Below are 24,750 nucleotides of genomic sequence, written 5' to 3'. Positions count from 1 at the left end.
ATTCAAATCATTTGGTGATGAAAAAAGTACTAAGTGTTTATGTATCTTCAGATTCCATCCTTATCATCTTAGATTCTGGCCCCCACTTTGAAAGTGTCTCTTTGAATGTGACAGGGTGTAAGAAGCAGACTTGTTTATGTCTATGAGCCTTTAAACCTAACCAAAGCATACAGCAAGTCAGGTCAGGTGCTTTCAGAAAGGTGCTAATAAGACCTCTACTTTGGTTTGGGCCCATTTATGTCATTTTCTTTTCTTTTTATTTTGCCTTTTTTAAAACTTTGTGTTTGAAATAAACTTAAACATACAGAAAAGTTTCAAGAATAGTACAAAGAATTCCTGTATCCCCTTTATCCAGAATCACTAGTTTGTAACATTTTATCATATGCTTTAAATTTCTCAAGTTAGAACATATTTTTTTCAGATCCACTGAGACTAAGTTGCATGTGTCATGCCCCTTTACTCTTTACTACTTGAGTGTATATTTCCTAAAAGCAAAAATATCTTCCTACATAAATGCAGTACATTTATTAAATTCTGTCTATTCTACATTTATCTAATCTATAATCCACATTGAAATTTGTCCACTGTCCCAATCATATAATTTACAGTACAGGTACCAAATCTAGTTTAGAATCATGCATTACATTCACAGTATTAGAACTCTGACTAACAGGAGGGGCCATAGGAAGATAATTTTCAGACAACATTTAGAAAGGAGCTATGGGGGATCAGATTTATCCTTTTTATACTCAGAAGAGGTATCCCTGTGAGTGATGTGCCTTTTTATCCTCAGAAAAGGTGATGTACCCATCAGGGTTGTGCAGGGAAGCAAAACCAATAATATATATGAGTGTGTGTGTGTGTGTGTGTTGTGGTGTTGTGTATATACACATATATGAAGATATTTGTTTTAAGGAATTAGCTCTTAGAATTGTGGAGCTGGTAATTCAAAGCCTGTAGGGCAGCCTGGCAGGCTGGAAACTTTGCCAGGATTTGATATCGTCATCTTGAGTTTTAAATCTGTAAGTCAGACCATCAGGCTGGAAACTTAGCAGGAGTTGATGCTGCAGCCTTGAGGCAGAATTTCTTCTTCCTAGGAAACCTCAGTTTTTTCTCTTAAGGCCTTCAGACTGATTAGACAAGTCCCACCCACATTGTGAGGACACTCTTCTTAAAGTCAACTGACAGTAGTTGTTAACCACATATGTAAAATACCTTTACACCACCACTTAGACCAGTGTTTAAGTAATAACTGGCCTAGCCAAGTTGACACATTAAACTATCAGAGGAAGAGATTATCACTCACATTTGATAGATGAAGAGATGCACCACTGTTTTTCCTAAAGGTACTCACTGTGTGTGGCTGAGGTAGAATACAAATCCAGTGTGTCCCATTCCCAAAACCCATGCTGTTCCATGGCATGCCCTGTTGCCTAACTTCAGTGTGGGATGATTCGGGAAGTGGTGAGTTTCCAGTCACCAATGACTAGCTAATAGGAATATTTCAGAAATTAGTCAAGCCTTGAATGAAATACTGTAATAGATGACCTTTATAATTCAGTTTGCCTTTATGGATTTATATTAAGTTAAAAAATGTGTTTTAAAGTCATTGTATTTCTTTAATTAGGATATAATATTTTTATGCACAGATACCTTTGTATGAAATTAGTACCCCTAATTAGAATAGACAGATCAATTGTACCACATTTTTTCCTGGAACAACATTATTTATGGTTTTACCATTTAAACCATTGTCACTATTTGGCAGTTCTGTTTAATAGAGGGCATAGTGAAAAATATGAGACTTTATAGAAAAGCTGTGCTGTTCAAAATCAATCATAAATGACATCTATGTAAATATAAAGTTTAAATATCCAACTGAGTCATTTTATCTTTATATTTTATTCCAAAGATGATTTGATGGCTAAAGATTTTTTTGTCTTTTTTTTTTCCTTACTTCACAGCAGAACTGTAATGAGAGCTCATGGTATATCTTGAAAATTATCCTCACTATTAGAAAGAGTTTCATCCATTGTAGGTCATTTTAAGTAACAAATAATAATCATAGAAGTAATATTCAGTAAGCACTAGGAGGTGCCAAGCTTTGCTAAGTGATTTATAAGCATTTTCTTAATTATTTCTCATAACAACTCAAAGAAGTAAGTACCATTACAACATCCATTTTAAGGAAAAAAGAAATTAAAAAAAAAAAAACAGGCATGAAAAGATTACATAACCCTAAAAGAAATATTCTACGTAGATCATGTGCAGGTGAATATTTTGTTTTCTAATCTGTACTTCGTGTATTAACACAAATTGATTTATTTAATATATAATTCAAACTGTCTTTTTAAAATCTGAGAGTGTTCATATTTCAATAGATGATGGAGGAAAGTAATTATGTGCCTTGTCCTTAGTCACCAGCAAGATGGTTGCCAAATTAGAAAATTAATTTATGACCTTTTAACACCAAGTCCAAAGTTTGTCCATTAATTTACAACACCTTATAATAAAACCCACTGTTATGACAGCTTAACATATGAAAATCTCAATTGCTTAGCAAATATTAATTTTCTATATTGCAGTCTATAATTACCTTCCCTGGGCAATTGCATGGTTCTCTTCCTGAATAATATGTTGTCATCTAATGTTAAGGTGGACTTTTTTTTTCTCATATAATTATAGGAATGTACACCTCTGTCTCTAGGGGTATTTGTCACTTGGCAAGGAATAAAAGACAACTCTTTAGTTTGATTTTAAAATTTCAAATCTAAAGGTATCTTATTAGGAGTATAGAAAGGACTATGTGCCAACTTTGTTTTTTATTTGCTTGTTTTGAGATTTGACTATAGTGAGAATTTGTGAATAAAAATCTCCTATGTAGCAAAGCAGTACTGTTGGATCTCAACTCAAGGATAGATGGTAACAGTTTAAATACTGTTATGAATACAATGGCAATGTCAAGAGTGTCTTTAAAAACTTGTGATGTTACTATTCCTGGCTGAATTTAAGGGTGGCTGGCAAAAGAATAATCTGGGATTTATCTTTGCCTAAAGATTTTAAAATCCCTTCTAATTTAGATATTTTTTAATTCTGTAACTCTGCATCTTTACATATTATGGAGGACTTTCCTTATTATGCTTATCATTTTAATAAAGCGTAATTCCTATTTTAAAATTACTATGCTATATAGGGATTTAATTGTATAAAATTATTTTTATAGAATAATTTAATCTCATATAGTTCCAGAACTACACAGTAATTAAGCTCTAAAAAATAATGGCAATTAAGGAATTGTCAGGTTTAGGTTATCTAGATGTATGATTTACATGTATCCTACTCATATCTTATACTGGTACATTAAATCTTTAAGCACACAGACCAAGATATATGATGGTGACACAAAGATTGTTGATGATGCCACAGCGGGTTACTAAATTCTGCTCAGATAGCATTCACTGAATGCTCGTACCACTGAATATCCAATTGATTTATAAAACCCCAGCATCAACCACATTGCAGAGAAAGGGGCATATGAGAGTAAAGGAAGAAGGTACCCTAAAGTAAGGCATTATTTACTTTCAGAGGTAAGAAACTCATTAGAGGTGAGAAACTCGTGAAATAAACTTATCTGTCTCAGAGCTCGTTTGATGTACAGGTATAGGTATAATTCTAGGTATAAAACTTGCTAAATATGTAGGACTCTCTGGGGCAAATTTGTTTGAATACGTGTTTCTACCACCAAGATCTAAACCTGTGTGCCTCTGTCATGCCCACATCCTGATGTGAGGGAATGTAACTGCTAGTAATGACAAAGCATTTAAGAGTGTCTCACAAGACTGAATGAACATTCATGTTAAAGAGTGACTAAGGCAGTGTTCTTAAAGTGGATCTAGGTATCTTAGGGAAAGATCCTAAGACATCTCTGAAGTTAGAATTAAAAGTTTGAAGTCAAAGCGACCATTATGACATATCAGAAAAGAGTTTGGAGCAATATGGAACATAGAAAAGCTTTAGCAGGTGATATAGAGAAGTTTTCAAGAGTGAATCATTAGTTCTCTTGGCAGTTCAGCCTAAATGTTTCCCAAGTGAAAAAAAAAAAAATTACAAGTGCTCATTTATCCACTTTGAGTAGTATAGTATCCTTTGTATATATGGTTATGCATAGGACAATTGATATATTTATTATTTGTTGAGGTTATCACCATATAATTTCTGAATTTATGGATCCTAAAGTTTTGTTCAAGTCAGGTCCATTCCACCTCAGTACAGATGAGCCCACTGCTCATTCTTGCTCTTATAGGCAAACAGGGTGCCTTAAAAATGGGTTGTCTGTGGGACACAATACTGCCGACATCCTGAAAAAAAAAATTGTGGAAAAAATAGTCTTCATTTTTGCCGGGTGGAAGTAGGAAAGGGAGGATCTTGCTCTAATTAGGGCTGGTGGCTAGTACATAATGACCCAGCTACCGTTTGGCTTCCAGATCTTCAGATAATCTTTTTTTTAGTGTTCCTTTCTGAGCTTTTCTCTCACTAGTCTTTCTCTTCTTGATTAGTTTCCTTTGGACTTTCAGGATAAATTTATGTTCTCCCCTACCAATGTACCTCTACTGTTCTCCTTTTAATATGAGGAAATGCTCCTTCTCTGTTTCCTTCCATGACGCTCTCTCTCTCTTTCTCTCTCGCTCTCTCATTCTCTCTCCTCCCTGGGTCCCTTCGTCTCTCTTCTTCCCTCTATTTCTTCCTCTTCCCTCAAAAACCTCCTTCTCTTCTGTTTCCTCCATAGACCTTGTATGGCTCACCAACTCAGACCCCAAGCTATCGGCAAGTAACATCAACATCCCTTCTTTTGTAGGGCTGGTAGAAATTAATTGACAAATCTCTCCAGGAGGTCAAGTAAACTATTTCCATGCCCTTCTTCCAGTACCTCCTAGAAAGAGAAGAAGAAGAAGAAAAAAAATAGATTTTCAATTAAAACACAATTCTACCACAGTCATATATTTTTATTTCATTTAAGTAAGTTAATTCTTATTTTATCCCTGGGTAAGTCCAAAATTTAGGCACCTCTGTGATTCCTAAACCACCAAACAAAAGAGAAATTATGTATATTCTAACTGGCAGATTGAGTCAGGACTCTGGTATCAAATCTGGGGAGATCAAATAAACAACACTCCTTACAAAATGGCACCAGAACAAAGCCTTTTCTTGTCAGGGTCTGCTGTGCATCACACTTGCAAACATACTAATTCTGGAAAGGATGAAATTTTAAAATTAGAGAATTAAAAAAACCTCATATGCATCTTCTCAAAATATAAGTAAAGTTGGTATGGGACCAATCCTTCTGTGATTTTCTTGTCTTGAAATTTAATGTGTTTCTTTTTTTTTTTTTTTTTTTTTTTTTTGACTTACAAAATACTCACTACACCATTTGAAAAGTCAGAACCATGCTTGCTAGGCTTTCAGGTTTCAAAAGAAAAAGCAGTTCCTCTTGGATATGACTTATACACATTGTATAAACTTTGGTATGGTGTATGGTTGGCAAGCCATTGAACTCACAGACAAGAAGGGTAAAAATAGGCCGGGCGCGGTGGCTCAAGCCTGTAATCCCAGCACTTTGGGAGGCCGAGACGGGCGGATCACGAGGTCAGGAGATCGAGACCATCCTGGCTAACATGGTGAAACCCCGTCTCTACTAAAAATACAAAAACTAGCCGGGCGAGGTGGCGGGCGCCTGTGGTCCCAGCTACTCGGGAGGCTGAGGCAGGAGAATGGCGTAAACCCGGGAGGCGGAGCTTGCAGTGAGCTGAGATCTGGCCACTGCACTCCAGTCCGGGCGACAGAGCGAGACTCCGCCTCAAAAAAAAAAAAAAAAAAAAAAAAAGAAGGGTAAAAATAGTATCACAATGTCTGTAAGATGTTCCGTGTTGTAGTTCACGGCATTCATTGAGCTGTGGAATTCAGAGTTATTTCTAAACCTCTCTGTAAAGGCTCTCTGGTGAGATATCTGTTAATCGCAACAGACTGAGAAAAATTCTTTAAAAGGTATTTTATAATGAGGCATACATAAGAAGACCAAGTTCAGCATAATATTAAAGGAAGGACAGCATAATTCTAAGAATCTTGTGGGGTGTGTGTGTGTTTTCAATAATTTAGAGTCCAGAAAAGTTTTCTGCAGTGATCTTTTTATATTTTTATATTGACAGTTAAGTGCATAACTTAATATGACTTGTATTTATTTTATTTCAGTAGCTCTTCGTTTGTTCCTCAGGCCTCACTCTTGGGAAAAATAAGGGAAGGGTCAAAGGGGTAGTTTTCTCTTAGGATGGGAGAGGGATATTTTTCTCCTTTCCTATGACCCTTAATTAAAAATATATTTTTCAGGAAGCATTTTTACTCCAGTGAACACATAAGTTCTGTTCAATATTTTTATAGCCTTTGTATTTATGAAGTGCTTTAAAATGAACCTGATGGCCGGGCACAGTGGCTCAAGCCTGTAATCCCAGCACTTTGGGAGGCCGAGACGGGCGGATCACGAGGTCAGGAGATCGAGAACATCCTGGCTAACCCGGTGAAACCCCGTCTCTACTAAAAAATACAAAAAGTTAGCCGGGCGAGGTGGCGGGCGCCTGTAGTCCCAGCTACTCGGGAGGCTGAGGCAGGAGAATGGCGTGAACTCGGGAGGCGGAGCTTGCAGTGAGCTGAGATCCAGCCGCTGCACTCCAGCCTGGGCGACAGAGCGAGACTCCGTCTCAAAAAAAATAAAAAATAAAAAATAAAAAAATAAAATGAACCTGATTAGACACTTGTTTTGTCATCTAATAAAAAATAAACACTTGAAAGATAACATGGACACCTCATCATTTATTAGCAAAGAGGTTAAGCTGCCTGCTCAGGTTGGTCTTCCAAGTCAATGGAGGACAAAAGAATAACATTTGTCATTCTGTAGCTTCTAATGTATTGGTTTGGTTGCTTACCTATGTGACTGCTTTTTATGAATTAATCAACAACACCATAATTATTAGGAATGACAATTGCACATCAATAATTCTCCAATATAGGTACATAAAAGGATTAATGTTACATGGGCTCTAGAATATACAGAAGAAAAGGTCACTAAATGATGTATTGGAACAACCATGATAACAGACGAACAAATTAAACCCAACAGGAGAGATCAGCATTTGTTGGATAAACCTAATAAAATCTTGTAGTTTATTGATGTTGCTCTTCTACTGGGCAGAAATAGCTGTAGGATAAGATAGAAAGGCAATAAATAAGCATGTGGATCAAAGAGAACTGCTGAAACACAGGTGGAGATCAAGGTAGCTCCAAGTAAAGCTGTAAGTACAAATTTCGAGTCATTGCCAAAATGTTTTCTTACTTATGGAATTATTTTGTTACTGAATTATAAACAAACCAAGGTTTGTTTGTTTACTCTGAACTCTGAATTAGCGACTTCTAGTAGTCATAATTTTAGTGAGTCTCTGGGAGGCTATTTTCACTAAAGACCATCTTTTAAATCACAAAGAGTCCTTTCTCTTTTAATGACTACTCTCCTGCACACTGGAATGGTCTTCTGTCTTGATGAATTATTTAAAAAGGCCAGTGGACATAAAATATATGAACACATGACTGATATAGACAAAATGTTAGGTTAAAAAACATCTCTTTAAACATGTTTTATACTAAATCTACATTGAGATGAATAAGTTTAAGAGACTGTTTATGCTATTTGGACATTTAAAATCAAAATGAATTCTATTCCAGTCATCTAATCTAATAAACTGTTCAGAGATAATAACATAAATATTTCCATAAAAACACTAATTATAGCATTTATGTCAGAACAAAAATAACTAAAAGTAACTTAAAAGTCCATGGGGATTGATTACATAAAAGTCAATACTTTTGTGTTATGAAATAATATGCAGCAATTAGCAATATGTTTATTAATATTTTTAATGATCCAAGAAGATATTCCTCACAATAGATTTAAAGGCAGAACCAAAATTGTACATAGCAGCATCTTTTAGACCTTTTCATTTGCTAAACATATATCTACAATTTCTGGTAGGAAATATATGAAAATACCAAAATTATTAAAAGGCTTTTTTAAAATACATTTTATTTTTATACTTCTTTGTATGTTTTGCATTTTCTAAAATAAGAATATAATACTGCTTTAATTAGCCTAAAACAATGAAGGTTCTTTTTACTTTGTTTTTATTTTAATGAAGTGTTTCTATTCTTCGAGCATGTCAAGCTTGTTCTTTGCTGCTTGTACCCTCTGTCCAGAATGTTCTTTTCCCACTCTCATAGCTGGCTGCATCATATTATTTTACATAGTTGCTCAAACATTACTTTTTCATCATTCTTAACACATTATCTTTCTTAATTTTTTTCATGGCACTATCAGAAATTATATCATTAACCTGTTATTGAATGCAATTATTTGTTTGATGTCTGTCTATTGCATTAGAAAGAAAAACCTATGAGGGTAGCAGAAAACTTTACTATCTTGCTTACTTCTACATCCCCTGGAATTCAGTCTGGCATGAAGGACATATTTGTTCAATAAAATGATGCGCCCTTAAAGAATTAATCAATAATTGGCAGTGTGTATATACTGATTTCTTCTTATATTAAGAAGAAATAAAAGAAACTAATATAAATGAAACCACCTACTGTGTTTTGGCATTGGCAGGATGAAATGCATTTTACTTTTTAAGAAAAATATGAGCATCAAGAAAATAGAAATAGAAAAATGAAGCAAGAGGTGAGGGCAACTTACAAACTAAATGCCAAGAATTCCTGTTCAGCTGCTGGAGTGCGGTCACAACCCTGTCTCTAAATCAGTGGTCCATATCTCTTTGTTTGGGGTATGGATCCCGTTGGAATCTAATCAAAGATCTGAAACATTCCCTCAAAAATATATTTGTGTATATTTGGACATGTACATGATGTTTTGCAAACAGTTTCTGCAGATTCACAGACTGCCTTAAGAGTGCATAGTTTCCACAATAAAAGCTATTGCTTTCTCTTTTGTGACATACATAATGTTACAAAGTACAGGATAGTTAGAAATCTTCACAAGAAGTTGCAGTGGTATCTAAGAGCAGCAGCAGAAGTTTCACTTTAGCCTCTCATAGAGAGAACACATTGCAAATATGATCACATTTAGTTATTATTACCTCAAGATCAGGAAATAGAATTGCAAAGTTAAAGAACTTGCTAAAAGTTGGAAATCCATCATAGAATTTCATGTGAAGCTAAGTCAAAGATGAATGTTTATTCCACTGAAGCATGTCAGTAAAAGTTTTATGGGAGACCTGATAGGTGAGTTATATCTTGAATAGTCATAATAATAAAATAATAGCTAGGGCTGATTGAGTGCATTACAAATGCTAGACACTCTACTAAGTGCTTTACATACATCATATTTTTAAAGTCCCCACAGTATCCCTACTTTAAAGAAAAAGTAACAGAATTAGAGAGGTTCAGTAACTTGCTCCAGGATATTCAGCTAATAAATAGTAGAGCAGGGTTTCAAGCCTAGCAAGTCTGACTCAGTCTTTCCATGCTGATATAGCATATCTCAACAGGAGGATAAGATTTCAATCGCTAGAGAAGAGGGCAGAAGTCAAAAGACATTCCCAGTGGGGGCTACTATAATACCTGCACAGATGTTACTATATGCCTAGAAACAGCGAAATAATTTTAAGTGTGCCAGGAATAGTGTAAGAACAAAAGGAAAGAAAGAGACAGAGAGAGACGGGGGACCGGGGGGGAGGGAGGGAGGAAGGAAGGAAGGAAGGAAGGAAGGAAGGAAGGAAGGAAGGAAGGAAGGAAGGAAGGAAGGAAAAAAAGAGAAGAAAGGAAAACAATTTCCTTGAGACTGTACATAAATCTATTTTCACAACTATTTTGAAATAAAATTGGGAGGAAAAAGTATCACTAAGTAACAAAGGAACTCTAGTAAATGAGGAACTTTAGTAAATTTAGGTGTTACATGGATTTATGTATTAGATTTTGTATGTCTTGATGAGAACACATGGACACATCGAGAGGAGCAACACACACTAGGGCCTATTGTAGGGTGAAGGGTAGAAACAGGGAGAGGATCGGGAAAAATAATTAATGCGTACCGGGCTTAATACCTAGCTGATGAAGTAATCTGTACAACAAACCCCCATGACACAAGTTTTTACCTGTATAGCAAATCTGCACATGTACCTCTGAACTTAAAAGTTAAATTTAAAAAAATTTGGTATTTCTTTTGGTTGTTTATAAAATGGTTGTTTGAGTGAGAGCCTTCTGAAAACTTTATCTTCAGCCAAAAGCAAATTTTTGTTTCAATAAAAGGACAGATTTTATGGCACCTTTATACATAAGTTAAAAGATGGATATGATGGAAGTGAACCTTCTCATGGGATTTGAAGTGCCTCTAAAAGCTATCAATTGCTAAGAACTATAAGATTTTTCTTCACTGAGTGTCATGATGATATATTCTTTGCACCGGATATGAAATAAATACATATGTGTCTATCTTTCATCTAGGAAGATAAATCAAGTGCCCTAAAAGTAGTCTATTTCTCTGAAAAATGTGATATTGTATATTAAGGAATAGCTGAGAGAGAGTGGTTAGGGGCAACCTTTGTGCACATTTTAGTTTCCATTTTAATACCATTTCATTGCTATATTCCAACAATACAGTGGAAATACCACTAAATATAAATGCTCTTTCATATATTCTGACAAGTTTTAGAAATAATAGTAGCATTATTAATATTAATGTTAACAATTACTAATATTTTACCTAGCAACTATTATGTACTAGGAAACATGTCAAGCACTTAAAGATAATATAATTTAATTCACATAATTATGTTATCTTTCTCCCTCGTTCAACTAAAGATGGGGGTCCTTGTCACACAGCCATGAAATCTTAGGCTCACAGACACTGTGAAGGGTGAGGAAAAATGGAATTTGTTGGGCAAAAAGGAAAATCAGGGGAAACAAGGACTCGCTGCTGAGCAAGAGTTCAACTAGTAAGCTTCCCACCTCACAGACTGAATCCCAGGTTCCACCCAGGAAGAGGAGGGGCCAGGTGCTTCCCCGCTGCAAATGGCAGAACTTCTGTGAGTCCACCCCAGTGCACGTTCTTCCCAGTGTGTAGGGTGGTTGGAGTTTTTCCAAGGACCCCCTTACACTTGGCTATCTCATTATGAGGCTAGACTATTATGATCCCCATTTTACAAATGAAACTGAGACCTGAGACCAGGAAGGGAAGGTAGGTTGCCCCAGGCCACAGGTTAAGGTGGTGGTAATGGCATTTGCCCCAGGTGAGCCTGCTTCTAGACCCTCAGGGTTTAACTCCTACCATCTTAAACTTGTCATACAAATATGAGAAAAGACTTTCTTCATTTAATATGCATTTAATTTCCAGAGAGAAACCACTAAAACATGGTTACAAAAATATAATGCAAGAAAAATCATTTAGCTTACTGCTGAGAATACCTAGAAATATATTTACCTCTGGATTGAGAGAAAGAAATAAGAATGCTTTCTCACTCATCTAAAACAACAGATTATCATAAATTCTAAAATAATTGGTATGCAGCAGCCTTTGTTTTTAACATCCACAAAGTTAAGGGTCATGCCTTCCATTTCTTTTGTGGAGTCTCATTGTGTTTAGTACACTGCCCTACAGAGTTAAGTGGTCAATAAATGCTTGTTGATGGACTTTCCCATTGGGCACCTGTCAATATCCTATAGTGTACTTTTAAGATTTAATGAAACTGTACTCTCATAAAAGAAATGTGCATCTGTTCTAATACCACATGAAAATCGATATATGTACTATAATGCCTTGAGAACATCCATTAATTTTTCTCTGCCTTGTTTTTCCCACCTGTTTATTGAAGAAAATGATAATTTTTTTAAGCAAATTGAAACATGAGGAAGTTTAGGTTTGATAACTGCTCTGAAAATACTTGTTGCTTACCTTTTAGCAGTTAGGTAGCTTACAAAACCTTTATTATATTCTCCAAATGCTAGTTTTCTTTGTTCGTATTTTTTTAAGTGTAGAGAAATTGTGACTGTCCATTAAAGTCTGTAAATTAATGGCCAATCTACAATATGATTTGGCTGTGTGCTTGATCACCTCTATATAAACATAATTAAATCTAGGAGACCTGGATTTCCACATCTTATACTATTACTACTCACTGTGTAACTCAAACTCTCTGCCCTTAATTTCCTTATTGGTATAAAGTAAGAGTTGAAGAAAATCATTTCTAAAGTTCTTTGTAGGATAACGTTTTCTGATATTATATATTTTGTACTATATATACTGTATATTCTCATATGTAGTAAATATACTATATATTTTCATATGATTGCTCTCATTTAACTGAATTTTATGTTAAAGTATGACACATGACTCAAGGTTAGAAAAGTGTTGGCTTAGAGTGGAAATAATATGTGCCAAATTCTCTCAACCATGGTTCCTATTTTTAAATAATTTACATATTCATTTATGAATCTGGGGGTTAGACTTAGGGTACAATTTAGTACACTGTAAGGGACATTTTTAAAGTGGTATGCTATCTCCAGAGTAACATATTTAAAATATGGTTTGCTTTAAAATCCGTTACTATGGGCTGGGCAAGGTGGCTCATGCCTGTAATACCAGCATTTTGGGGACTAAGGGGAGCAGATCACAAAGTCAAGAGATCGGAGACCATCCTGGCCAACATGGTGAAACCGTCTCTACTAAAGAATACAAAAATTAGCTGGTCATAGTGGTGCATGCCTGTAGTCCCAGCTACTCAGGAGGCTGAGGCAGGAGAATCACTTGAACTCGGGAGGCAGAGGTTGCAGTGAACCGAGATCGTGCCTCTGCACTCCAGCCTAGAAACAGAGTGAGAGTCCGTCTTAAAAAGAAAAAATAAAAAAGTGTTACCATGATTTTTAACCTTCATTCCATTTATATAATGATCCCTGTATAGACCACTGCAAATATTCTTTCCTAACATAAAAATACATTTTATAAAGTGTGACTATAACTGTTTGTGCTTGTTCTGAAAATTATCAATTTCTATAACATACTAAACTACATGATCCCAGAGATATCTACAGTTTTAGAGTGAAAGGAAACTTGTAGATTATCTAACTTCATATTTTATAGAAAATAGAGAAACTGAGGCTCAAGGAAGTTAAGTAAATTGGCCAAGGTCACATAGCTATTTAGTGGTAGAACATGTAAGAATCAAGATCTCCTAACCCTAGGTCCAGTATTCCTTCCTATAAGAGAGTACAATTCCAGTTATACAATTTGCAGCTTTGTTTGGTACATACATATGTAGGATTGCTATGTCTTCTTGAAGGACTGACCCTTTAATTATCACATAATGTTCCTCCCTGTATATAATAGTTTTTTTTTTTTTTCACTCTGAATTCTACCTGTTATTAATAGAGCTACTCTTGCTTTCCTTTGAAATCTTGGGGAAATATAATTAAAAGTAAAATTTTTGCCAATTCAGAAAAGCTTTCCACAAAGACAGAAGAGAAAGAAAATAGTTCTATTTTTGAATAAGCACTAAATCAGAATGTGATGCCCACCACAGACAATCTGCTAAAGAGATTGCAAAGAGAGAAAGAAATTCTGCCCTTTTGTATAGTCAGGCAGGTATGATCCATTACATACGTGTTTTCAGGATAAATGACAACTGATCCTCAAATAAGAGGACTTGAAATTTGTCACACAGTTTATCTTGAATTTACCTGATAATTAGAGTGACAATCCACATTTACTAATTGCCTTTATCAAAAGGAAAAATAGACTTCTCATATCTTTACAAAAGGAGACATATTGCAGTTACCCTGAGGAAGTAAGGATCCTACCCTTCTCTAGAAGCTGAGAGATAAGGGAACTATATTCTTTGATGATTACATTTCAAATAGGTAGCTTCTGGGTTCTTGGGAAAAAAGTTTCCTGAGTTTAAAAACTGACCTGAGGCCTATTTAGCTTTCAAGAAGATTTGTATTCATCATAGGGGGCAGAGAAAGAATTCACAGTTGTAGGTTTTCTAAAGTAAATGTTCTAAGCAAAGGGCAGGGGGAGGAAAAGTCTTTTTCCATTTTGCATTAGGGAAAATTAATTTTTTTCTTTTTAAAATTTGAATGTACCCTTACAGAAAGGGAAGAACACCTTGTGATTGCCAGCTGGAGGTGAGTTACAGGTTCCCCACTTAGCCTACGTTGACACCTGATGGGGAGGGCGTCTCGTGACTGCTGGGGTGGGAGGATTTGCGGCTCCCCAACTGATGGAGATCCACACCAAGGTGGAAGTGGACTCATTACCACTGGGTAACTGTGAAAGTCCTCTCTGTCCATTATTCCTCCTCTGGCAACCCCTGAATAGGGAGTGGGAAGGGTGCTGTATTACTGCCAGATAGCGTATAAGTGCAGGCTGTCCCTGTGGCTGGCACGGGATAAAAAGTCCAGATCCTGCTTTGCCTTCTCTTCTATAACATAGTTCTGGTGAGGGGTTAGGGTGCTTTGTTATAGCCTCTGGAAGGTAGAAGTCTTCCCTGCCCATTCAGCCATCATGAGTGGGGATGGGGACACAGACATTTCTGTGGTGTTTAGCTGGAGTAGAGTTATTAAAGTCTAAAAGTTTTTTGTCCTGCAAAACTGCCCCTTCCTGGTGATTGCACTAGAAAAGGCTGACTTGTTCGGGCTTCTTTGTCTGCACCTGTTGATGTCCTGTATTGCCTACTTCTTAAGCTCCAAGTCTGGGATATCTTAGGCAAAAAGAAAACTGAGGAAACTCACCACTGTGCTAAATTCTCTAGCTAGTCAGCTTTTAGAGACTTCGTATGTCTCTTTTGTAAACACTGTATAGTATTTGTAACTGTACTTGGCAGAAATAAGAAAAACTACATCCACTTCATCTTCCTGGAAGCAGAAGTCTCTCTCTGCATATTTTGAAAATAGTGGCATAGGTCACTTATGTTGCAGGAACTCAGAAGGATGTGACTGACATCCAGAAATCCAATCCCTTTCTTTCCTAACCACTCATTGTTAAGACCCATGAGAACAGAGGCTGCTTTATTCACTTGTAGATAATTTTCAGTCCTTTTGGTGTCAGTAATAAAACATTTTCTTGTCTTTATAAACAGCTTTTTCATCTCTGAGAATGAGTACCAGAGTGAAGGTTAATAATTGTGGTACCCAAACGCTGCCCCTCCTATCTGAATATTTGCAACACTTTTGTTGAAAACTTAAGATAATTGTTTGACCAATGGAAAAATGGTTCCCTTTTGTCTGATTAAAACTGTCTATTTCTTCTATCACTTCAAGAAAGAATTTAAATGGATTTCTAAAAAATACAAAATAAGTCAAGTTAACGGTAATGATAGGGGAAGAATTTTTACTTCTGACTAAAAGAATGATAACTCATTTTTTTCTTTAATGAGAACAGTAAGTCAAAATAATTATTCATGCATGCTTGCCATCTCATTAAGCATTGCTATAAAATTTTCTCCAATAAAACTCAAGTGGGCTTTTTTTGCAAGGTCGGGCTTTAGGAGGTTTATTATTTCCATTAGTCTGTGGAATTTGATTACTCAATCAACCTACTTCAGTCCAGAAAAAATTCTTAAGGCCCATGAATTTAAGGAAACTTCTTTGTAAAGTGCATGATTGTAAAATGAAAAGGAAAAAAAAAAAAATAAAGACTGTCCTTATTACTTGCTTTCCTCTACTTTTATTCTGTTTTAAATAATTCTTGTTGCAAATCACTTGCCATAAGCACATTAAACACATTTTTAGCCGCAGTTATTCTAGAAACTTGAATAATAAAGATTAATATGCTGATCTAAACTCAATTACTAGTCTGAGCATATCAAATATATCAAACTTCTTTTCAGCATAAAAATATATTTTCATCAGAAGAAATAAACATTTCTAGGTTTAATTACTGTAGGGGGTTTTAGGTAAAACTTAACGATTTTCTCATGGTTAAAACAACCTCATGATCCAAAATGAATTTAAGAATATATATATTGAATGTTGTATGTTGAAAATACAGTTCCCAAGGTAAAATAATACTTTGCTTCTTATTTTTTTCAAAAAAAAAGAAACCACATTTTCCCACAAATCATGTAAGTAAAGATAGGACTCTCCACATTTCTGTGTATGCATGGTGAGGGAATTAGTAAGTGTTGTTCTACATGAGAGCATAATCTGTAGAAGCCCTAGATAAGTGCTGTTCCTGTCATAGATGGCTTAGATACATTGATTTTCCATTTGCTTGTGTCCTCTCTTATTTCCTTGAGCAGTGGTTTGTAGTTCTACTTGAAAAGTTTCTTCACATCCCTTCTTAGCTATATTCCTAGGTATTTTATTCTCTTTGTAACAATTGTGAATGGGAGCTCATTGATGAGTTGGCTCTCTGCTTGTCTGTTGTTGGTGTATAGGAATTCTTGTGATTTTTGCACATTGATTTTGTATCCTGAGACTTTGCTGACATTGCTTATCAGCTTATGGGTTGAGATGATGGGGTTCTGTAGGTGTGGGATCATGTCATCTGCAAACAGAGACAGTTTGACTTCCTCTATTCCTAATTCCTTTTTTCTTTCTCTTACCTGATTGCCCTGACCAGAACTTCCAATACTATGTTGAATATGAGTGATGAGAGAGGGCATACTTACCTTGTGCCAGTTTTCAAAGGGAATGCTTCCAGCTTTAGCCCATTTAGTGTATCAGTTGTGGGTTTGTTATAAATAGCACTTATTATTTTGAGATATGTTCCATCAATATCTAATTTATTGAGAGTTTTTAACGTGAAGGTATGTTGAATTTTATTGAAGGCCTTTTCTGCATCTATTGAGATGGTCATGTGGTTTTTATCATTGGTTTGGTTTGTGTGATGGATTATGTTTATTGATTCACTTCTGTTGAACTACCCTTGGATCCCAGTTGTGAGGCTGACTTGGTGGATGAACTTTTTGATGTGGTGCTGGATTTGGTTTGCCAGTATTTTATTGAGGATTTTTACATCTATGTTGATCAGGGATGTTGGCCTGAACTTTTTTTGTTGTGTCTCTGCCAGGTATTGGTATCAGGATGATGCCGGCCTCATAAAATGAGTTAGGGAGAAGTCCTTCCTTTTCAACTATTTGGAATAATTTCTGAAGGAATGGTACTAGCTCTTCTTTGTACCTCTGGTAGAATTTAGCTGTGAGTCCATCTGGTCCTGGGCTTTTTTTTTTTTTTTTGGTTGGCATACTATTACTGCCTCAATTTCAGCATGTGTTATTGGTCTGTGCAAGGATTCGACTTCTTCCTGGTTTAGTTTTGGGAGGGTGTATGTGTCCAGGAATTTATCCATTTCTTTTAGATTTTCTTGTTTATTTGTGTAGAGTTGTTTATAGTATTCTCTGATAGTAGTTTGTATTTCTGTGGAGTCAGTGATGATATCCCTTTTATCATTTTTTATTGTGTCAATTTGAGTCTTCTCTCTTTTCTTATTAGTTTAGCTAGTGGTCTATTTTTTTTTTTTTTTCAATAAACCAGTCCTGGATTCAGTAATTTTTTGAAGGGTGTTTTGTATCTCTGTCTCCTTCATTTCCACTCTGATCTTAATTATTTCTTGTCTTCTGCTAGCTTTTTGATTTCTTTGCTCTTGCATCCCTAGTTCTTTTAATTGTGATGTTAGGGTATCGATTTGAGATCTTTCTAGCATTCTGATGTGGGCATTTAGTGCTATAAATTTCCCTCTTAAAACTACTTTAGCCGTGTCCCAGAGATTCTGGTACATTGTCTCTTTGTTCTCATTGGTTTCAAAGAACTTCCTGATTTCTGCCTTAATTTCATTATTTACCCAGGAATCATTCAGGAGCAGGTTGTTCAATTTCCATATAATTGTGTGGATTTCAGTGAGTTTCTTAATTCTGAGTTCTAATTTATTTGTACTGTGGTTTAAGAGATGATTTGTATGATTTCTGTTCTTACGCATTTGCTGAGGAGTGTTTTACTTCCAATTGTGTGGTCAATTTTAGCATAAGTCCTCTGTGACTTTGAGAAGAATATATATTCTATTGTTTTGGGGTAGAGAGTTCTGTAGATATATATTAGGTCCACTTGATCCAGAACTGAGTTCAAGTCCTGAATATCCTTGTTAATTTTGTGTCTCATGGGTTTGTCTAATATTGCCAGTGGGGTGTTAAAGTCTCTCCCTATTATTGAGTGGGAGTCTAAGTATCTTTGTAGGTCTCTAAGAGCATGTTTTATGAATCTGGGTGCTGCTGTATTTAGGATAGTCAGCTCTTCTTGTTGAACTGTTCTCTTTACCATTAAGTAATGCCCTTCTTTTTAAAAAATCTTTTATTGGTTTAAAGTCTGTTTTATCAGGAACTAGAAATCCAACCCCTGGTGTTTTCTGTTTGTTTGTTTGTTTGTTTGTTTGTTTTACTTTCCATTTGCTTGGTAAATATTCCTCCATCTCTTTATTTTGAGCCTATGCGTGTCTTTGTACGTGAGATGGGTCTTCTGAATATAGCACACCAATGGGCCTTGACTCTTTATCCAATTTGCCAGTCTATGTCTTTTTTTTTTTTTTTTTTTTTTTTTTTTTTTTTTTTGACAGAGTCTTTCTCCATTGCACATGCTGGAAGGCAGTAGCGTGATCATGGCTCACTGTAACCTCTGCCTCTCAGGTTCAAGCTATTATCCTGCCTTAGCCTCTTGAGTAGCTGGGACTACAGGCATCCACTGCCATACCCGGTTAATTTTTTGTGTGTTTTTTAGTACAGATGGGTTTTCACCATGTTGCCCAGCCTGGTTTTGAGCTCCTGACTCAGGCAATCCGCCCACCTTGGCCTCCCAAAGTGCAAGGATTACAGGTGTGAGCAACCACGCCCAGCCCGGTCCGTATCTTTTTTTTTTTTTCTTTTTTTTTTTTTTTTTTTTTTTTTTTTTATTATACTTTAAGTTCTAGGGTACATGTGCATAACGTGCAGGTTTGTTACATATGTATACTTATGCCATGTTGGTGTGCTGCACCCATCAACTCGTCAGCACCCATCAATTCATCATTTATATCATGTATAACTCCCCAATGCAATCCCTCCCTCCTCCCCCCTCCCCCCTCCCCATGATAGACCCCAGTGTGTGATGTTCCCCTTCCCGAGTCCAAGTGATCTCATTGTTCAGTTCCCACCTATGAGTGAGAACATGCGGTGTTTGGTTTTCTCTTCTTGTGATAGTTTGCTAAGAATGATGGTTTCCAGCTGCATCCATGTCCCTACAAAGGACGCAAACTCATCCTTTTTTATGGCTGCATAGTATTCCATGGTGTATATGTGCCACATTTTCTTAATCCAGTCTGTCACAGATGGACATTTGGGTTGATTCCAAGTCTTTGCTATTGTGAATAGTGCCGCAATAAACATACGTGTACATGTGTCTTTGTAGTAGACTAATTTATAATCCTTTGGGTATATACCCAGTAGTGGGATGGCTGGGTCATATGGTACATCTAGTTCTAGATCCTTGAGGAATTGCCATACTGTTTTCCATAATGGTTGAACTAGTTTACAATCCCACCAACAGTGTAAAAGTGTTCCTATTTCTCCACATCCTCTCCAACACCTGTTGTTTCCTGACTTCTTAATGATTGCCATTCTAACTGGTGTGAGATGGTATCTCATTGTGGTTTTGATTTGCATTTCTCTGATGGCCAGTGATGATGAGCATTTTTTCATGTGTCTGTTGGCTGTATGAATATCTTCTTTTGAGAAATGTCTGTTCATATCCTTTCCCCACTTTTTGATGGGGTTGTTTGTTTTTTTCTCGTATATTTGTTTCAGTTCTTTGTAGATTCTGGATATTAGCCCTTTGTCAGATGAGTAGGTTGCAAAAATTTTCTCCCATTCTGTAGGTTGCCTGTTCACTCTGATGGTAGTTTCTTTTGCTGTGCAAAAGCTCTTTAGTTTAATTAGATCCCATTTGTCAATTATGGCTTTTGCTGCCATTGCTTTTGGTGTTTTAGACATGAAGTCCTTGCCCATGCCTATGTCCTGAATGGTACTACCTAGATTTTCTTCTAGGGTTTTGATGGTATTAGGTCTAACATTTAAGTCTCTAATCCATCTTGAATTAATTTTCGTATAAGGGGTAAGGAAAGGATCCAGTTTCAGCTTTCTACTTATGGCTAGCCAATTTTCCCAGCACCATTTATTAAATAGGGAATCCTTTCCCCATTTCTTGTTTCTCTCAGGTTTGTCAAAGATCAGATGGCTGTAGATGTGCGGTATTATTTCTGAGGACTCTGTTCTGTTCCATTGGTCTATATCTCTGTTTTGGTACCAGTACCATGCTGTTTTGGTTACTGTAGCCTTGTAGTATAGTTTGAAGTCAGGTAGCGTGACGCCTCCAGCTTTGTCCTTTTGACTTAGGATTGTCTTGGCAATGCGGGCTCTTTTTTGGTTCCATATGAACTTTAAAGCAGTTTTTTCCAATTCTGTGAAGAAAGTCATTGGTAGCTTGATGGGGATGGCATTGAATCTATAAATAACCTTGGGGAGTATGGCCATTTTCACGATATTGATTCTTCCTATCCATGAGCATGGTATGTTCTTCCATTTGTTTGTGTCCTCTTTGATTTCACTGAGCAGTGGTTTGTAGTTCTCCTTGAAGAGGTCCTTTACATCCCTTGTAAGCTGGATTCCTAGGTATTTTATTCTCTTTGAGGCAATTGTGAATGGAAGTTCATTCCTGATTTGGCTCTCTGCTTGTCTGTTGCTGGTGTATAAGAATGCTTGTGATTTTTGCACATTAATTTTGTATCCTGAGACTTTGCTGAAGTTGCTTATCAGCTTAAGGAGATTTTGGGCTGAGACGATGGGGTTTTCTAAATATACAATCATGTCATCTGCAAACAGGGACAATTTGACTTCTTCTTTTCCTAACTGGATACCCTTGATTTCTTTCTCTTGCCTGATTGCCCTAGCCAGAACTTCCAACACTATGTTGAATAGGAGTGGTGAGAGAGGGCATCCCTGTCTTGTGCCAGTTTTCAAAGGGAATTTTTCCAGTTTTTGCCCATTCAGTATGATATTAGCTGTGGGTTTGTCATAAATAGCTCTTATTATTTTGAGGTACGTTCCATCAATACCGAATTTATTGAGCGTTTTTAGCATGAAGGGCTGTTGAATTTTGTCAAAAGCCTTTTCTGCATCTATTGAGACAATCATGTGGTTCTTGTCTTTGGTTCTGTTTATATGCTGGATTACGTTTATTGATTTGCGAATGTTGAACCAGCCTTGCATCCCAGGGATGAAGCCCACTTGATCATGGTGGATAAGCTTTTTGATGTGCTGCTGAATCCGGTTTGCCAGTATTTTATTGAGGATTTTTGCATCAATGTTCATCAGGGATATTGGTCTAAAATTCTCTTTTTTTGTTGTGTCTCTGCCAGGCTTTGGTATCAGGATGATGTTGGCCTCATAAAATGAGTTAGGGAGGATTCCCTCTTTTTCTATTGATTGGAATAGTTTCAGAAGGAATGGTACCAGCTCCTCCTTGTACCTCTGGTAGAATTCAGCTGTGAATCCATCTGGTCCTGGACTTTTTTTGGTGGGTAGGCTATTAATTGTTGCCTCAATTTCAGAGCCTGCTATTGGTCTATTCAGGGATTCAACTTCTTCCTGGTTTAGCCTTGGGAGAGTGTAAGTGTCCAGGAAATTATCCATTTCTTCTAGATTTTCTAGTTGATTTGCGTAGAGGCGTTTATAGTATTCTCTGATGGTAGTTTGTATTTCTGTGGGGTCAGTGGTGATATCCCCTTTATCATTTTTTATTGCATCTATTTGATTCCTCTCTCTTTTTTTCTTTATTAGCCTTGCTAGCGGTCTGTCAATTTTGTTGATCTTTTCAAAAAACCAACTCCTGGATTCATTGATTTTTTGGAGGGTTTTTTGTGTCTCTATCTCCTTCAGTTCTGCTCTGATCTTAGTTATTTCTTGCCTTCTGCTAGCTTTTGAATGTGATTGCTCTTGCCTCTCTAGTTCTTTTAATTGTGATGTTAGAGTGTCAATTTTAGATCTTTCCTGCTTTCTCTTGTGGGCATTTAGTGCTATAAATTTCCCTCTACACACTGCTTTAAATGTGTCCCAGAGATTCTGGTATGTTGTATCTTTGTTCTCATTGGTTTCAAAGAACATCTTTATTTCCGCTTTCATTTCGTTATGTACCCAGTAGTCATTCAGGAGCAGGTTGTTCAGTTTCCATGTAGTTGAGCGGTTTTGATTGAGTTTCTTAGTCCTGAGTTCTAGTTTGATTGCACTGTGGTCTGAGAGACAGTTTGTTATAATTTCTGTTCTTTTACATTTGCTGAGGAGTGCTTTACTTCCAATTATGTGGTCAATTTTGGAATAAGTGCGATGTGGTGCTGAGAAGAATGTATATTCTGTTGATTTGGGGTGGAGAGTTCTATAGATGTCTATTAGGTCCGCTTGGTGCAGAGATGAGTTCAATTCCTGGATATCCTTGTTAACTTTCTGTCTCGTTGATCTGTCTAATGTTGACAGCGGAGTGTTGAAGTCCCCCATTATTATTGTATGGGAGTCTAAGTCTCTTTGTAAGTCCCTAAGGACTTGCTTTATGAATCTGGGTGCTCCTGTATTGGGTGCATATATATTTAGGAGAGTTAGCTCTTCCTGTTGAATTGATCCCTTTACCATTATGTAATGGCCTTCTTTGTCTCTTTTGATCTTTGATGGTTTAAAGTCTGTTTTATCAGAGACTAGGATTGCAACCCCTGCTTTTTTTTGTTCTCCATTTGCTTGGTAGATCTTCCTCCATCCCTTTATTTTGAGCCTATGTATGTCTCTGCATGTGAGATGGGTCTCCTGAATACAGCAGACTGATGGGTCTTGACTCTTTATCCAGTTTGCCAGTCTGTGTCTTTTAATTGGAGCATTTAGTCCATTAACATTTAAGGTTAATATTGTTATGTGTGAACTTGATCCTGCCATTATGATATTAACTGGTTATTTTGCTCGTTAGTTGATGCAGTTTCTTCCTAGCCTCGATGGTCTTTACATTTTGCCAAGTTTTTGCGATGGCTGGTACCGGTTGTTCCTTTCCATGTTTAGGGCTTCCTTCAGGGTCTCTTGTAAGGCAGGCCTGGTGGTGACAAAATCTCTAAGCATTTGCTTATCTGTAAAGGATTTTATTTCTCCTTCACTTATGAAACTTAGTTTGGCTGGATATGAAATTCTGGGTTTAAAATTCTTTTCTTTAAGAACGTTGAATATTGGCCCCCACTCTCTTCTGGCTTGTAGAGTTTCTGCCGAGAGATCTGCTGTTAGTCTGATGGGCTTCCCTTTGTGGGTGACCCGACCTTTCTCTCTGGCTGCCCTTAAGATTTTTTCCTTCATTTCAACTTTGGTGAATCTGGCAATTATGTGTCTTGGAGTTGCTCTTCTGGAGGAGTATCTTTGTGGCGTTCTCTGTATTTCCTGAATTTGAATGTTGGCCTGCCCTACTAGGTTGGGGAAGTTCTCCTGGATGATATCCTGAAGAGTGTTTTCCAACTTGGTTCCATTTTCCCCCTCACTTTCAGGGACCCCAATCAGACGTAGATTTGGTCTTTTTACGTAATCCCATACTTCTTGCAGGCTTTGCTCATTTCTTTTTCTTCTTTTTTCTTTTGGTTTCTCTTCTCGCTTCATTTCATTCATTTGATCTTCAATCGCTGATACTCTTTCTTCCAGTTGATCGAGTCGGTTACTGAAGCTTGTGCATTTGTCACGTATTTCTCGTGTCATGGTTTTCATCTCTGTCATTTCGTTTATGATCTTCTCTGCATTAATGAGTCTAGCTGTCAATTCTTCCACTCTTTTTTCAAGATTTTTAGTTTCTTTGCGCTGGGTACGTAATTCCTCCTTTAGCTCTGATAAGTTTGATGGACTGAAGCCTTCTTCTCTCCTCTCGTCCAAGTCATTCTCTGACCAGCTTTGATCCGTTGCTGGTGATGGGCTGCGCTCCTTTGCAGGGGGAGATGCGCTCTTATTTTTTGAATTTCCAGCTTTTCTGCCCTGCTTCTTCCCCATCTTTGTGGTTTTATCTGTCTCTGGTCTTTGATGGTGGTGACGAACTGATGGGGTTTTGGTATAGGTGTCCTTCCTGTTTGATAGTTTTCCTTCTGACAGTCAGAAGGACTCTCTGTTGGTCTGTTGGAGATTGCTTGAGGTCCACTCCAGACCCTGTTTGCCTGGGTATCAGCAGCAGAGGTTGCCGAAGATGGAATACTGCTGAACAGCGAGTGTACCTGTCTGATTCTTCCTTTGGAAGTGTCCTCTCAGGGGTGTACTCCACCCTGTGAGGTGTGGGGTGTCAGACTGCCCCTAGTGGGGGATTTCTCCCAGCTAGGCTACTCAGGGTCAGGGACACACCTGAGCAGGCAGTCTGTCCGTTCTCAGATCTCAACCTCCGCGTTGGGAGATCCGCGGCTCTCCCCAAAGCTGTCAGACAGAGTCGTTCGCGTCTGCACCGGCTCCCGCTACTTCCCCTGTTGGTCTTCAGCTGTGCGCTGTCCCCAGAGGTGGAGACTACAGAGACAGGCAGGCTTCCTTGAGCTGCTGTGAGCTCCACCCAGTTCGAGCTTCCCAGCGGCTTTGTTTACCTACTTAAGCCTCAGCAATGGCGGGCGCCCCTCCCCCAGCCTCGCTGCTGCCT

The 24,750-nt window shown here is 37.2% G+C and overlaps 1 protein-coding gene across 1 annotated transcript in view; it reads left to right on the top strand.

The window, feature by feature from the left end:
- Positions 1-24,750, top strand: part of LINGO2 (leucine rich repeat and Ig domain containing 2) — a 458,258-nt gene that overhangs the window by 147,571 nt on the left and 285,937 nt on the right. The gene's annotated exons all lie outside the window — the stretch shown is intronic.

Source organism: Rhinopithecus roxellana, chromosome 16, assembly GCF_007565055.1.
Source record: "Rhinopithecus roxellana isolate Shanxi Qingling chromosome 16, ASM756505v1, whole genome shotgun sequence".
NCBI lineage: Eukaryota > Metazoa > Chordata > Mammalia > Primates > Cercopithecidae > Rhinopithecus > Rhinopithecus roxellana.
Note: the sequence above shows the minus strand (reverse complement) of the source record. Positions and strands in the feature narration are given on the sequence as shown.